The sequence below is a fragment of the Micropterus dolomieu genome, linkage group LG16 (genome assembly GCF_021292245.1).
Source record: "Micropterus dolomieu isolate WLL.071019.BEF.003 ecotype Adirondacks linkage group LG16, ASM2129224v1, whole genome shotgun sequence".
NCBI lineage: Eukaryota > Metazoa > Chordata > Actinopteri > Centrarchiformes > Centrarchidae > Micropterus > Micropterus dolomieu.
In genome coordinates, this window is record NC_060165.1 from 21,037,980 (window position 1) to 21,055,879 (window position 17,900).

Genomic DNA, 17,900 nt, shown 5'->3' on the forward strand with positions numbered 1-17,900 from the left:
CATTCATCAGCCTTCCTCGCAAAAGGCTGCAGAACAGTACCTCGCCTGGGTAATTGGGTTGATCCCCCCCCCCCCGCCTTCAATAAGTCCAGTCGGTCTTGCCTCCCTCCCTCAGCCTCGTCCACTCAAATCTACACTTGCTGACATGCAGCACAGTAGCACTATGCTTCTAATTTTTACATTACATTGCATTAGCTTCACCAGGTTTAAGGGGAAACCAATACAGGAATCATTTTATGGCGTAAAGCAGGAGCTGCGATTTGGGCTCAGGAGTCAATCTGGCGCCTGGTGATGATGGTGGTGGAGTTAGCGGGTTGGCAGGCCTGATTAGACCGTCTTAGGCTGGGGAGTCATATATGTGCTATTTCGCTGATAGGCTGCGAATCTGGATTTCCTGCTCCAGTGCGCTCATGGAGCTAAACCCATCCAACCGAGGAGGCTAGGCAAAGTGGGGAAGGTGATTTCCTCCATCTCCTGCCCACACACACACACACACACACACACACACACACTGCAGCACTCAGAAGAGTCACACACATGAACATCATCGCCTCTGCACAACCTCATGAAATCTATTTGAAAATGTCTGTGTATGTGTGTGACAAAGAGCGAAATGTATTCATTGAAGGATTCTGGGGGTAAAAAAGATCAAATTTACTGGACTGCAGTGCAGGCCTCGCCAAAAAAAAAGAAAATTCATGTATTTTTTGGGATGCTTCAAAGTTGCTGTCCCATCGTGAGCTTGTGGTCGTCCAACTGCCACCATTTCAAAAGTGGCTCTGTCTGTCTTGCTCCTTTCACTGTGTGTTTTCTCTGTCTTCTTTCAGTCCGTCTGTCTGTCATCTGAGCCTGCCCACCTGGATCCAAGACGCTGCAGCAGCCCTTCGGACCATTTAGCGGGGACACAATTACGCAATTGTGCGAGCAGACAAATGCCGTGTAGGACAGTTGGGGATGGTGGAGGTGGGGTAATGCAATCTCCCTGTATCCTCCTGCTCTCCCCCCCTTCACCTGGCCTCCCCACAGTCCTCACTCTCAACACCCCTCCCTCCCCACCTTCGCTTCCACCCCTTTTCTCCCTCTCTGTCATCCCAGGCTTGTCCATCTCGGCCCGGGGAACAGTGGGGAAGCTGTGTGTGTCGGCTCTTCCCAACAATTACCTTCAATTACGGCTCACTGCAGTGTGGCCTAGTGAAAGGCTTAGCCATTAGCAGTCTCTCTCTCTCTTTCACTGTCTCTCTCTCTTTCTCTCTCTCTCTCTCTCTCTCTCTCTCTCCCTCTCTCTATTCGCTCAATTCTGGAGTCTGGCCAGGCTCCATGTGACAACGACCCAAATAGCCCCCTGCTCACTTTACACGCCCCACAGCTCACTTTACGTGAGCCAGCCACGACCAGAAAACCTCACCGGCACTGTGTTAATTCACATCTTTCACTCATTCTGTTCCCTCTCTTTTATTTTTTTTTTTGCTTCCCAATCTTCCTTCACCTGGTCTCTTCTTCTTTTCCTCCTCACCCCTCCTTCTTCCCCCTCCTGCCTCCTCTTCACAGTCTCCCTTTCTTAGAGTTCTCCTCCGCCGGGACCTGATCCTGTTTGCAGTAGCTGGAGAGTTCAGGGGCAACAGGGACAATAGATACCCTGGGATGGGAAGGTCCCTTGTGGTTCAGAATACAGTGCAGCAGATAAATACAAAACAAGTTTAAAGCTGGAGTTATTTTTTAAGCATTTCAAGGTTTTTGTGGAGATTTGACTTCTCATTTTCTTCCATTTTGATGTAGGTTTGTCTTAGTTTGACCTTCTTTTTGTGGTTTTTGGTGTGTGAAGGTACCCAATCCATCTGGCTACTGTATCCAGTCAGCTCACCCTTATCTGATCACCTCAGCGGGACGGGTGCGAACACACAGCGCCTTATCTCCGGGTGTTGTATTTCTATTCCAGAGATAATTAGCATAGCATTTGTCCTAAACCCGCCATGCTACACACACAGCTTAGGGGGGAAAGGTACGTCTTATTTAGTATCTAGCGCAAACGCTGAGAACAATACGGTGTGTGTAAGCCCAGTCTTAGCCTGCTGCAGCATCCCCGTCCCTGCAGCAGCTCTGGGCCTGTGGACAAGGAGGTCCGGCTCAGAACAGGACAGCTGTGTCTGGGATCACACTTCTCTGTTACAGAGGGGGATGACCACGGCCCAGAAGCAGCCCAAAAAACATCCCAGCATCCCTCCCTTCCTCCCTGCTTGCGTGCCCAGGAAACCCCTCCAGGGCTCCCCCGGCCATATCCAAACCTGGGCATCGCCGCTGCCGTTTGTGCCTCTCGCTTTCAAGGCCGGCCAAGAGCCTCTCCTCCTCCTCTCTGCTCGTTCTCAGCCGAGAGCCTCCCCCTGCCACCTGGCACAGCGGCTCGGCTCGCTGCTCCGAGTGGTGTGTGTGTACAGTGTGTGTGTGTGTGTGTGTGTGTGTGTATGTGTGTGTGTTCGCATTCGAGAGTGTACCTTTGGCTCTGTGTTACGGTATATGCCTGCTCTTTTGTTTGAGTATTGTTCGAGTAGGTGTGTGTAAGTATAAAAGCAGTGTACATGTTCATGACTATGTGTGCGTGTGCGCTTAATACCCCCATCCTCTCCGGCACCAGGGGCCCTTTCTAAAACGCGTCAGTGATTTTGGCTCCGCAGCCCGCGACAACACGGTTGGTTTTCAGCACACCACCGGCAAGGCTTACCTCTCAGCCAGGGACGGCCAAGCAGACACTTTCCCTGGACAATCCCCCAGCCTTACCCGACCCAACCCCCTCACACACACGCACACCCTTACAGCATCCTCTTCCAAGCCTGCAGAAACATGGTAAAGGAATACTCTGACTGATCCAAGGGAGTGGTTGATTCCAATTTCTACTCAAGTAGATACCTTTATGATGATGACGTGTGCGTGTTTGTGCAAGTGTGTCAGTGTGATGTATTATAATGAGATATTTTCTCACTGTTTAAGACAGAAATGTGGCTGTTGGCTGTTATGCTTGGGATCTTTGGCAAAATAAAAGTTGGAGGGTGTGGAGAGTGGAGGTTTTGAATTTATTTAATTTTAATTTGAGTCAAATTTTGCAACCACCCCAATATGACAGCTGCAAATATACCGTCGATCACTTGAGAGTGCAATTTCAAATATTACTCTGTGCCGCCTGTCTTCTCCTTTCAACTCGGTGCCATTAATTGTGCTGCTCTGCCAGCCCTGTCAGTGTGCTGATTTACTGCTGTTTTGCCTAATACACTGTAATGACTCTGTTTATAAAGAATCGGAGAAGCCACCCACATATACAATGCTCATTTTCACCCTCCAAGCAAGTGAGCAATCACGGCAGAGTCGATTAATGGCAACAAAACTGTCGCCTGTCTGTTCAAAAGACACACAGACTCACATATTTTCGCGCCGATCAGTTGATCTGCCGCCAGAGACAAGAAAGCAGTAACTATGTCTAGACACGGCCCATAAATCAGGCATTTTCACATTAATAAAACCAATGACAAAACTGCCTATTAATCATAGCGCTGTGTGTATACATTTTATGAACGGCAGAGAGAATAAACAAACAGTTTTTTCTCTACTCAGCGCCACTCACATCGAATAAGAATCCCATTTGGGATGTTATGAAACTGTCTCATTGACCTGCGGGGAAGATAATGCGTCCTTCAGTGAAAGCGCTGCTGATTCTGACTGTGTCATTGACATAACACGAATCATATACTGTATGCAATTCCCCCCTGAGGTCGTGCACATGCACGCACGTGCACAAGCACAAGCGCGCACACACACACACACACACACACACCGTTGTTTGCCAATTTAACAGAAAACATTACACGTTCCTTTTGGAAAGGTTTCTTCAAGCTGTTGTTTATCTGTGTGGAAATATCCTCTTAAGTATTACAAAACACTCCCAGCAGCTGCCAATAAATACAGAAACTCATCCTAAAAATTTGATGTGATGGTGGTTTGTTTTTTTTACGTGTGTTGGCTCTTTGGTCCCGTTCCAAGCTCTGTCTGACACTATGATTTTTGTGGTTTGTGATAAGCAGCAAGTCAGGAAAGTTGAGATGGGAATCTTCTCTCTGTTCTTATTTGTGCTGTTGTTTCAGCCATGTCAGATAGTGTAAACACACTGCAACAACTGTGATACAACTCAGGGGTTATCAGATCTGTAATTGTCTGTGTCTCTTTTGAGAAAGCGCACCGCTGATTCTTCGGGTAATATCTACAAACATAATCCGCAGTCGACTTGATGTGCTTAAACCGGCTCCTCTCAGAGTGGGAGCGCCTACACGAGTGTGCACCCCCAGAAAAAAAATAAGGCACAAAAGAATACACTCCATAGAAACAGTTTATTTCTGGATGTGTGTGTGTTTGTGTACAACAGAAAGCGATGTGTGTTCCGCATGCATCACGCAGCCCTGATAAGATTTGAGCTGTTTTTCTAATTAGAAGTTGCTGGAATTGTGATCATTATTTTCCCCTCAATTAAATGATACAGCCTCCTGCAAAAGGAGCTTCTAATCAGTTTGTAATTAATGCCGTGGAATTTCTCTCACTGCCTGCTGTTTCCAGTTCCCAGAAATAAAGGCGTTGCTTTTATATGCTCTTTACTGAGGTTTTTAGCAGAATGGAGAATTTATTTTACAATTTCTACTACAGAAGCAAACAGTGACACTTGAGAAGCCTAGCATTGTCATTAGCTATTTGAAATATTACATTTGTAGTTGAGTACAGTAATACGCCTAATGAAATAATAAATCTAATACCGTATTACCAAATTAAGGTGAATACAGTAAATAAAGGCTCTCTAAAGCACTAGCTCTAGAGCACTCCACAGTCGTCCACAGTCGTAGTAATTTGTTACTTTAATGGTAAAATGTATCACAGACCTGTGAAAATACGTACAATCACATTACCTGTGTGTCAAATATTCTTAAGAATTCTGAATTCATAATTACTGCATTCTGACCAAAAAATAATTACTTTGCCCAGTGATCTAGCTTTACACCATATTTCATAGAAATATGTCTGTCCAGCACTTTGCTCCAGACTGAAATATGTCAGTAACTACCGGGCAGATTGCTATGACATTTTGTACAGACATGCATGGTGCCCAGAGGATAAATCCTACTAATTTTGATGATCCGTGGACTTTTCCTCCAGCGCCACCACGAGATTGACATTTTTAGTTTTAAGTGAAATGTGTCGCAGATTGCCTTGAACGCACGTCATGTCTCCCTCCGGATAACTTGTAATTATTTGGCTGATCTCTTAACTTTTCATCTCTGGCCACAATCAGCTCAAAATGTCAAATTTGTCTAATATTTTGGTTTAGGAACAAATTCTTGTACTTGCAGAAATGGTTTTCCCATAGGTGTCAACTGTGCTTTATGCTAATTCGCAAATGTTAGCATTTGTTGCATATATCATATTACTTCAAAAGAACATTTTGGAACATCACCCTTAGTTGAAAAGTAAGATATGCAAAGTAAGTTACCACTTCTAGATGATGCCAGTTTTCCTCTTAATAAAGACTTGTATCTGAATTCTACATGCAAGGCTACAATACCTCTTAGGGCATGTGTAAGCTTGTATGGCTTAGATGTTCATTTATTTTCTCTCTGACTAAATGACTGACTGAACAGTAGGCAGTCAGTCTGTGGATAAGAATCTGGATGAGCTCAGGTGATTACACTCTTTAGGCCAATGCTAATTGCAAGGTCTCTGCTCTAAGTACTGTAAAAGTATTAATTAAAGCAGACCATTAATCAAGGCCTTTGGCAGCCGAACCGAGAGTAAGACAGTGAGGAGGAGGATTGAGGAAAAGAAAAAGAAAGACTTTCTCAGAACAGGTAAAGACTCCGCTTTTCTCTCTCACTTCCTCTGTGTGTATGTGGGTGGAGGTAGGCATGTGAGATCAGAAACGGTTCCATTGACTTGCAGAGGCAAGAGATGATGGGTGAAAGGGTCACGAAGGTCATTTCCGATCATGTCAGTAGGACTCATTTGTTGAATTTATGAAAACCTAGCAAAACTTGTTTGAAAATGATTAAAGGAATGTCTAATCAAAAAATAAGTAAACATTAGGATAGCAAATCTGACCATACGTTTGATACCAATTTGAGGCACTTGGCAGTTTACAATACTCGATACACATTTTGGTCAGTTCCAAAAAACCATTGAGGTTTGATACCAGCCTTAGAGGTCTTTCATATATTACTCTTCTTTTAATAGTGATGCACTTCAAGCACCTTAGCTGCCAGCAAAAATAGTTCTCTTTCTTGTGAGAATACCTACCACTTGCTGTAACCAGCAACAGGAGCTGGATGGGGACAATATACGGGTTAAGTTAATGGTCATCTGTTGATTCATTTTCCACAGTGCCAAAGTTGATACACTTACCCCTCATGAATAACTCTCTCTCAACTAATATTTGTTCTTCAGGAATAAGTACAGTGCTACAACCTTTGTGAAACTGCTATAATTTGGCCAAACAGAGTCGTGTTTGGACATGTAAAATATTCATATTCCCAGCAGTATTCACATGTCCCTCCAGACTTAAAAGTTAAAATTATACACTGCTTCTTATTAAAAGCTCAGATTATTGCCCTGAGCCTTAATTTATACATATGCATGGATTTAAGCTCTAAATATGCAGACGGACGGTGCAGGAAAGAGCAGGAGTGAAATCCTATTATACCCTACCTGTTAGATGTAGAGTAGTAAGCCCTCTGACTCCCAGCAGAATGGGACTAGAGAGACAAAAGGCATCAGTGCTAAACGACTGAGGTGATTTTAATCACATGCTCTTAGAGAAAGAAAGAGTGAAGAAAAAATAACATCTGAAAACCAATTCACCGAACAAAGGCCTGAGTGTTCCCTTGTGGTGGGATCGAAGAGGAAGAGTGAAAGAATGAAAGCGGAGAAACAGGGTTTTATCATGGTTTTGAGTCAGTGAACTAAAGGTTGGGGTTCAGAGAGGAGATGAGGAGGGGAGGGGGGAGAATTAGAAACCCCCTTCTAGTCAGCCAGGATATTTAATTTCTATCTCTTTCTCCCCATCTCTACCATAAAACCAGATGAACATCATTTTCATGTCTGTTCCCACTCTCTTCTTTCCCAGACCTGTCATTTACAAAATGGCTGTTGAGGGTTGGAGGATGATGCTCAATTTGTAGAGCGTCTAAAACGTAAAAGAGGCTGTGAGAGACAGGGGGTCGGGGTCGGCGCTCGGGTTTCCCTAATGGCTGCACAGGGATCAGACCCCGTTCTGATTGGCCTGTTAAAATGATTTTCTGGGCTCAAGGCCCAGCCAGGTCCCCGTCAAGTCTTTGTCCCGTGACAGATGGACAAAACGTGTAAAGAAGAGGAAGCGCTGTCCAGATAGGAAAGCTAATGAAAGGGGAAATGGACACGTTGGAGGCTGATGTGCTTTGGCGATCAGACAGTAGGAGGGTTGTGCTGTCCATGCTGAACACGGAGAGGAATATTCACAGTCAGCAAAAAAGAAAGATTGATTCTTGGTCAGGAGACGAAACTGCATAAGCTTAGGATCTTGAGAAAGCAAAAGAAAGTGGAAAGCAGGGCAGAAATGTAATGCAATTGCACATTAGGGCTGAAACAGTTAGACTTTTGCAACATATTTAATAACAGGTCATTTATGAAATAAAAAAAAGTTATTATCTTATCTAAATTTTTTACTTATTAATTGAGTTCCTCTGGGCCACGCAGGATATTATTAAATAGTTTTTGATACTATTGCCGATACCTGACTTTTAGGAATTATAACAACTGTACTGTACATTTTGGTTGTCCTGTTGGTTAGTAGGTTAGATGCATTGTGTACCATATAATCGCAATGTACCTGGTTCAGTTTCCGCTGAGGACCTGAGTTGTGCAAAAATTGCAATAATGAAAAATGTAGTCTAAACACAAATCGTTATACAAGAACTTTTCCTATGTAAATTCTAAAAGTGGCAAAATAAGGATCCTAGTGAGTTTTGAGACAATTTTGAGTTTCGCTACCAAGCCCGAAATTTATTTATTTTTTAAACTGTTGTTCATAGATAAGAAGCAGTCAGAAGACAACATCTTGGGATTTGGGAACTGGCAAAGGGCAAAGCTATAATACCAGCCAGACAAGCAAGCAACCGTGCCGGTGCCTCAGACTTTCAGATTTCACATTTTAGCTTTAACACAGCCTACATATTTATTATTTAACAAGTATCCAAATCCAAAGCCCTGTATCAGAATTTGCATATTCCTAAATAAATTGATGTTTCACCATGTTACTACGAACAAGGAGTCAATAGGGGCCCACAATATGTTTTGCCCTAGGGCCCCCTAGTGGGTTGACCAGGCCGTGGTAATGGCCGTTTGTCATTTGTTTGGTCTGAAGACAAACTCTGAATCAAACATCAGACTGACTAATATTTCAATCCGAAGTTGCGGCCCTACTATATTTAACATACGAGATTTAGCTTGTTTCTTTAACAAGTTGAAATAACTTGTGGAGCAACCTGAAAACCAAATGTATTGCCAGTATTCAGCAACAATAATTTTAAATGCACTGCAAAGTAACACTGGTTCATTGCATGTTTTCAACCTTCTGTCTGTTGAGTGGGTAAAGAAGCTAATGGTTCACTGCAAAATGAAAGGAACTGCATAAAAGCAAGCGAGTCCATCACAACCTGTCGAACAAGACATCAGAGACAAGTGGCAAGTCTGTGAGAAGCTATTTTGTCCTATCATTTTAAAAAGTAGAACAGCGAGTAAAATCAGGTTGAATGTGAGATGAGTCCCTTGATAATGGCTTAGAGACCACAACATACTCTGAACTCCCACATACTGTGCTCCTCCACTGCTCATACAGGTAAGATCGACTAAACTCTAAGTTTTTACAGTTAATGATGCAGGCTATGGAGTGAAGTCACAGCTGCATAATTGTTCATGGTCAGAACTTTTGAAATGAAGACAATTATTTCCAGTAGCCCAGCAGCAGACATGCTAAAATTCAGCCCCCTGAAACCAAAATCTCATTAATCTTGTTTAATGTACAATTTAGCTCAAATGTAGGTTGGCTATGGGTCCATGAAAGCCGTCTATACAGTGTGATTGTACTGTAGCTGAGAGGAGGAGTGGATGGTCCGTTAGTGAGACAGTTCAGTGCAGCCAGATGAAGGTGCATTAACTCTTTTTTCATTACTGTTTAACTTATCCACGCTCTTTCACAATCCTTTTTACAAGGTCAATGTAAAATTAACTTGAAATGTATACCTCCTCCAGCAATCACTACTCTCAATTCGGAAATTTCTTTTATGCGGGAAATTGTGGGAGTGGAGAGGAAGAGTAGAAAATGCCCTTACAGACCTTTTTTTTTCCTACAAAATCGTAAAATTCGTGATGTTGATAATGTGGAGAGTTCTCACTTAATTAAACTTGTGCATGCAGTGCAAAGTTTAAAAAGAAAAAATGCACTTATGTCATGCCGTGAAAGTGGGCAAATTATCAAATACAAATTAATTAGTGTTTTGAGTCTGTGTTCGGAGCAATGAATTGCATTTAGAAAATTAAAAAGATATGGCTTGCTCCTCACTCTGGCTGTGTGAGTATATCATTTATTACTAGACTGTTCAAATAAAAGAAAAAAGGAAAAAAAAAAACACTACATAAACAGTGCTGCTCTAATTTTATATATATTTTATATTGGAATGATTTTCATAATAGTTATCCCCTAGGACAATACTCAAAATTTCTAATTAATATAAATGTAGAAATGGGGACATGTGAAACAGATAGACATCTTGCTTGGCGTCCGAGGGTGAATGTCGCCACAGGTTATGCACGGCTTTGTCTTATTGCATAAATCATATTTTAGTGACAATGTGAATACTGTTTTCTTTGTCCGAACCTTAAAAAGGTGAACTCACAGGCAGGGCCTTTTAGGTCAACATAAAGTAACATGAATAATCATCACTGACAATTACACAGTGACATGAGTCCTAGTGGGAATATTTACCTTTAAAACCAGGCTGTGAAAAGGGTTTTAGTACATGCTCCTCCAACAGAAAAGCTAAAAGTGATATGTCTATCATCTTTGACATTTTACTCAGAAATTTGAATATGAATGTGATAAAGGGAAAGCAAACGCTCCCCCTCGCTTCACTCCAAGCCAGTGTTAGGGCTTCCCTCATGAAAGGTGAGGATATGCAGGGTTTTACTGCTCCGTCGTCTTCACCTAAAGAGGCAGATGCGCCACACTCTGCCCACTCTTAACGACTTTAGAGCCTTATCTGGCCTTTCCATTGAATTCTCCTACAGACATCTTGTTCATTAAATCCTTTCATATCCTTCTTTGCCAGTCCACCGTCCCTTTCTAAATTCTGTTGCTCTCAGAAGTTTAAGGATTTGTGTGTGTGTGTGTGTGTGTGTGTGTGTGTGTGTGTGTGTGTGTGTGTGGTGCGTGTGAGCTCCGCAGCTTGCCTCGCACCTACAGTACTATTATGCGGCCCTGAATACCGGCGTGGTTGGGTGAGTGAGCAGTGGGAGGCTCAGATGGAGAAGGCGAGGCATTGAGTTAATTAACAGCACGTCGGAAAAGCAGACATAATAGTACACCTCAGAAAAAGACTTGACATTGAGATGGACGGATAAGTCATTAATTGGTTTTCTTATTGGTACAATGGCTGCAGCAGAAAGGAGGAAGGTCAAGGCGACTTTGACAGGGACCACAACTATATTATGCGAAGGAGTGCTGGAGTATGAAAGGGGACAGATGCAAAGTCGATTGGAGATAAAGGAAGCTGTGAAACAAAGTAATTACACCTTAGATGTGGGTCTGGGTCGCTATGATGATGCAGGTCAGGCCAGCCAGGCTTTACATTCTCCAACTTGCGAAACACTAGATTTGTCTTTACCCAACCTGGGCCTGCTTGTTCTCCCTCCCTCCTCTTCCAAACCTATCCTCTTCCTCCACTTCTTCCTCCGCTCCTCTGGGGGTTGGGGGGGAGGGGGGGGAGGTGCAGTGGCACCCATCTGAAACGCATATAATTCCAGCACTGAGATGAATGCCGGCGATAGGGTGAGAAGGGGGAATACAGCGAGATAATTACTGGTGATACTCATGATTGTGAACGCGGCAGTGTGAAAAGGTGGGCCGCAAGATAAAACACTCATCAGAGAGGCAGCGAGAGAGTGCTGGATAAACAAACGCAGGGAGAGGTGGAACAAGAGAGGGAAGGAGGGAGAGATAGAGGAGGAGAATGGCAAGGTTAAAGGCAGTGAGATTCAGGTTATGCCTTGCATAGGGAAGGGATTCAGATTGTATTAAAAACAGCCTGGATGAGAAGAATGTATCATGTTGCGTCTGTTAAAAATCAAGCAGGGTCAATGTGCTGTATCATACGAACAATCTGCAAGCCATGACACTCTCCAGAGCAGTGAAATCTGGATTTTAATTTATACTCCCCATTGATGAAATCATTTTATTCCTCGAATTTAAAGTGATGATGCAGAAGTAAAACTTGTTTAATTTTCACGTCTCGACAAAATTTGAAAGGAAATTTACATGTTCCGATAGTTTAATCAAAGTTATTGGCTGGAGGAGAATTTGAGTTCATCTGAAAAGATAACACAAAAAGGCCATCAGTGAACAGAGAAAGGAAAAAACCTTCAGATTCTCTGCAACAGTTTGATTTCCTCTGTACTTTTGGTGGGGAGCTTTTGAAGTAGCACTGCACACATTATCTCCATAGCAAAAGGCTGCAGGAGATAAGAACATGTCAGGCCCATGGCCTTGTTTGATATGCGTGTGTCAAGGTGGCGAGAGTACGTCTGTGTCCACTCATACAGGTGTACATACATGTGGCCACAGCAGCGATTTTTATCATCTGCTGCTTTCTGTCCTTCATTCTCTCTCTCTCTGTCATAGTCTTACTCTCTTTTCCTCTTTCGTGCAGAGACAGGCGATAAGAGACACAGATAGCGCTTTATGGCATGAATGATAAGGAGTCACCACTCATGCATCCCATCAGGGGAAAAAACAACAAAACCCAAATGAAGGCAGCCTTATCACGAACATCTGACACTTAATGCAACTCCATTTTGAAGTAATATGTGCTTCATCGTAGCCCTAATGGATTTGAGATTTCAGGGCTTTTGAGTTTATTGATTCATTTCGTACACTTTGTCCTCTGAAGGATATTGCTGGCCCGCCTGAAATGCGTGCAGATGCAGCTGATACAGATATTATGAATCGTTTGGTTGTTTTTGAATGCGGCAAGAAGTATTTCTCACAAAAATTCAGCATCAAGATTAGCTTCCTCTAGACAGCTTTGGTGAATTTGTATGTGTTCTTTAGATGTGTTTGCATGTGCGTTTGCATGCGTGTGTGACCTCTGGCCAATTATCTGATTTGTCTGTCTTGTTGCAAAATTTTCGCTTATCAAGATCTGGTGTTGGGTTCTTTCCTTTGGCTGATAATTCAAGTGACACAAAAATTCCCCGTAAATACATGGTAACTGGGTCACACTCATTGGACGTGTGTAAATTGTATTTAATTTATGAAAATACGAAAAGGTATTTTCAGATGATATACAAACTAGCTAATACGTTTCTGGAGTTGCAGCCTCTTCTACCACCAAACATCAAATATTTAAAGAAAAATGGAATGAATCAAATCAACCTTGTCTCCTTGGCTGTAACAGTTTCATTTTTCAGTCAAGATCATTATTTGTCTGTGAATGTATTTCTCCAGATAAAAAAAAAAAAAATTAATTTATCAAACTGTCTTTAAATAAATGCAGTTGTCACTGGCTCGTGGGCACCGTGGCGGAAGCATGATGCAGAATTTATTAAAACTCAGCCTCCTCTCTCATGCTTCCTCTGCAAATGCATTCATCTTTGTGACGAGGGAATATGAGTGAGATCCCAATCATGGCTCAAGGTGCTTTATTGAGCTGTTTTAGGTGTTTTTAGGGGAGTCTGTCTGACTACAATCAGGTGGGCTTTCAGAAATAAGTAATGGCATTGCTGGGAGATACTCTGCAGTCATTTCATATCTGAAATATACAGGTATACAGGTTATAAATCATTTTTGCTGCTTTTAAATGTTTAATTTTTTTTCATACACTGACCTTAAAAGGGTGATGGGAGGTTTGAGATTGTGGTGTTATAAAAGAAATGTGACACAGGAGTGATGAAAATGCATTACAAATGGATCCTAAGAGGTTTTTTTTGACCTGTAGAATCTGATTTTCTTGAACAGTTGAAGAAAAGGAAAGAAAAAAGTAGTGAAGGTTAAACTTCTGTGACTTTGTGATGTTTCCTCTATTTTCAGAGGTTGAAGCTTTTTATCCATGATCCAAACGCACTATTATGGACCACCAATGTCTTCCTTAAGTGCTTGGCAATGCATGCACCGTTGGCCTACCTGTGTATTTATGTTGGTGCACTCCTCTTGCTGTGTGTGTTTGTATATTGTACACCAGCTCAGTTTAAACCACTCCATCGACTTTTGCGAGTGGAAAACCCAGATACAGATGTGCGTAGCTACATGGAAAGGAGACTCAAACCCATCCAGACATTATCTCCCTCTGATCCGAGTCTTGAATGGTTAGATAAACAAGTCCCTTTTCCGAATTGTGTTTGGAGAGGGAATTGTGCCCACCGTGCTGCCGCTGGGCCCGTGGCTGGAGCTAAGAGAGTCCACTTTGTGCAACACACCAGGCGGATATGAAGAGCAGATGTCCTGTCTGCTGGCATCCAGCTCCAGACTTAAAGCTGCACACACGTCACTAAATATGACTAGCTGGAAAGTGGAGCTCCAAAAGCTCCTAGAGTTGTTTTGCATGTCTATTTTTGGGAGGTGGTTGGCTGTTTGAAGAGGTTTGAACGGAGAGCTTATTTGTTGCAGGCCCTGTTTGCTGCAGCCAGGAGTGATTCACAGTCATGGGAGCGCTCACAGAGCCCCTGGTGGTCAGTTAGGAAAGCATGGTTTATGTTTTTTATAGTGTCAAGACATTCGGATAATATCTAAAGGTCAGCCAAGTTTGCTGAAGATCGGTTTAGATTACAGCTGTGACATTTTCTAAGAAATATGACCACTCTCTTTTTTCTACTGTAAGTTTGTGCTTTAGTTTTACCGTTTGGACTCAACTTTTAAAATTTACAGAACTGAAACAAAATTACCCTCAACCCAGTTAAGAATCTCTTACACTTTTATAATTACCGGAGACACCATCTTTTCTCTATGCTTAATTAGAAAAGGTTTTCTGTCCATTCGTTTCCTTTTGTTTCACAGGACTGTCACCAATCCCCTCAGAGACAGTAAAGCTCCAACTTCTTCCATCCCTCCCTCCCACTACTCATTTAAACTTTTCTTTTTTTTTTTTTAGAATAATGCTGATTTTATCTTGGTCATAATTGCAGTATAATTATGGAAGGTAATTCTCCCATGGTGCGTGGCAGGTCCGCTGCCATAGCGTGAGCAGAATCTGCTTGGAGGTTAAACTCCTGATTTGAAATTGAGAGGCAGAACGATGGGGAGTATAGGAGAAAACCACGGTATGAACAGTAAGTTAATAGGGTACACAAGTGTGTCTGACCTTGAATCTTTCTGACAAAGTGCCTGTCCCGTAATTTTTGTGTGAATAAACAGGTTTTCCCAAAAAACAGAATGTTTGTCTCAAACAGGCATTCAACACTTAAATCAGGGCCAGCCCTAGCAGTTCTGTGGCCCTGTACAGGACTGCTAAAACGCTAATGTCTGCATGCAGTGTTTACCATGTTACTCAACTTTTTGCTAATTAGCACTAAACACAAAGCATTACATTTATTCATTTAGCTGACGCTTTTATCCAAAGCGACTTACAATTGCTGTACATGTCAGAGGTCGCACGCCTCTGGAGCAACGAGGGGTTAAGTGTCTTGCTCAGGGACACAATGGTGGATGGGTCACAGTGGGGGATTGAACCCAGGTCTCTCACACCAAAGGCATAGTCGTATCCATTGCGCCACTGCCACCCCCGCACAGCTGAGGTTGATGGAAATGTAATTAACTTTTGCTTATGACCAAATATCTGCAAAGTCCTGATGATTGCGCTCAAAGAAAATTAGGAGCTCACCAAAGTTAGGATTAATCCTCTGAGGGAACATGCATGTCTACACAAAAAGTCATGGCAATCCATCCAACAGTGCAGATATTTCAGTCTGGACCAAACCCGTTGACATTGCCATCCTCAGAGTCATGCCAATAGCATGAATGCCTACTAATGAAAATAGGATGAAAATAAACACAAATTAGATTACAAGTGTGTGAGGCTAACCTTCAGGATGCTTGTTGTCATAATAACTAGTAAACTACCAGCTATGACAGGCCTATTGCACAGAACACACTTCCCATCTGTCTGAGTCAGTTTTAATACCTTAAAGACATTGTGCTGTGATATTTCGATGCTAGCAGAAAAGTCAAAATACATGGCGAAAAACTAATGGAAAATGGTTGAAATATCCAAACATTTCAAGTGGCAGCAATAAAATTCCAAACCTACTGGGAAAAAAAAATAAATAAAAAGAGACCAAGCTTTAACATTAACAAGTGCAGGATCGCTGTGTCTGTATGAAAACAATGACTAATAATATCCTCTAGTGTTAAATAACATCCGGTTTCATATCAGTTCAAATGATCACATTTGGAACATGTTGAGTAGTCGATTACAGGGTGTTTGAGCTCGTCTGATTGAGCTGTGGGGTAACGTCAGAGGGGAAAAAAAGGCTCAACAACCACTGCAATAAAGTATGAAAACTTATATTGTTTTCAGTTGTTTAATAATTAAGGTTGACAATTTGAAAATGAATAAATTATCTATTTCATTGCAGGAGTGTAATAGTCTATACAATACGGGGAGATGACAGTAGTTAGAATGAAACCTATGACTAGAAAAGTCAGTCCCAACATTGAATACTTGTGAAATTAAGTCATTTCTTATTTTGCTGAGGAACCCACAATCTCTTTCAAGGAACCCTGGAACCTTCTACAGGTACCTTGGGTGCCCCCACACCCACAGTACCTCAGCCTAAAGCAACTGCAAGCTTTGAAAACACTTGAATAAACATGTGGTTGAAGGTTCGGTTGCACATGTGTGAGAGGCAACAGTTATACGGCACGTTATTGTCATGGTGGCCAGGTGTTCCTCACGTGGCGCGTCAAGGGATGACCACGGAACCAGCACCCAAGGGTGCAAAGGAGACGCAGTGTAAAACCACACCCAGCAGCACACACTCTCTGCAGGGAAGTGAGGCACTGCGACCTCATCTACTCCATCCAGAGAGGTCGGAAAAGTGGTGCAACTGACTCTTAAGTGTGTGGGTTTATGTGTGTGTTTTTCCTGCAGGCAGCATGCATTTTTTTATATTCATGAGTCTCAAAGAAACTTGCTGTTAATGAAGTTGCCCCTTTTGAATTTTTCTTTGTATTGGTGACTTTTTAATTCTTAGAGAGGCTTTTGAACCCTGACATATATTTGAAACTGGTGCCCCCGAAACGGAAAATTAATCATTCAGAAAGATCACGGTGAGAAGCAGAAAAAAATCATATTCTCAGAATCTTACAGCATTGTCCTCTCAGTATGACTATCAGCTTGAATGTATAGTGTTGGGCCAAACGCTGTGCAGGTGTGTGTGTCGGTGTGTGAAGGAGGGAGGTTTCGGACAGAAAGTAGCAGAGGAAGAGGAAAGCGTTGAGGCAAAGGTGAGTATTCCCCCTCATGTGTTCTTGAGCTTTTTTGTTCTAAGAAGCTTGCTGTGATCCCACATTGGCTGTGTTTGATGAATTGTTTTGTTTAGCTCGCCGCAAAACGTAGTCCCCTCCCCCTCAATCCCTCTGTGTCTCTTTGATCGCATACCCACTGTGGGTGATCTGACACCTTTGCAAGTCTTGGGGGAGAAAGACGAAAGAAAACTAATGTGAAAGTTGCCTGTCAAGCTAACATGCTTTGTCAGTTAGACAGCTGATCGAAAGCTGTGCAACTCCCTCTCTTTACCTCTTCTGTCCCCATACTTTTAAATCAGGCCACCTTTTCTTTTGCCATTTAATAAACAAGTAATATGTGAAGCTCTCGAGAATATGTCTCACAGAACTTTGTTTTGGTTTCCCCACTTGCAAAATGAGTCTAAGAAATCAGATTTTGAGGTCAGAGGTGTTCAAACACTTGGACTAGTTCACAGAACACTTTTTTTGTAACCTACTTTGTGAATTAGCCCCCCTCGAAGTCTTTCTGCACTGGATTTCTCCTTCAGAATGACACTAACTGGATGCCTGCAGAGTTGGAGAGCCATCTCTGTGCGTCACATAATTAGAAATGCAAAGGTAAGCCCCGGGTTGTTAATAATTCATTCTGAAAAAAAAAGAAAGTAACGGGAGGGTTTTGTTTCATAATGCATCTCTCCAGCGAACTTTAAATTGGGAAAATTAGAGGAATAAATGTGTCTGTTGTTTTTGCGCATTTTAAAATCCCAGCCTGAAGCTGCAGCTACATCTTCAACTCTCACAGAAACACTACTGAAGTACTGGTTGGTCTACAAAGGTCGTTAGTGGTCTAAGTTTCCCTGCACAGTGGTAAAAACTTACAAGCTGTCTTAACTTTTGATCCCGTATGTTATATATACATATAGCACACAAGTGGTATTACAAAGGCCAGGTGTTGGCTGGAAAGAAAATGTCTGAGGGCAGGAAATCCCTGTTGACCTACTTTTAGCAGAGAATCATGAAGAACACAGAGGGAAAGAGGAAGTCACTGTCATTCATGTTATGCTTAATTATTAAAGGAACGTATCCTTTAAAGGTTTAAATGGCTTGTGTTGAAGACAGCATAAAGGAGGCC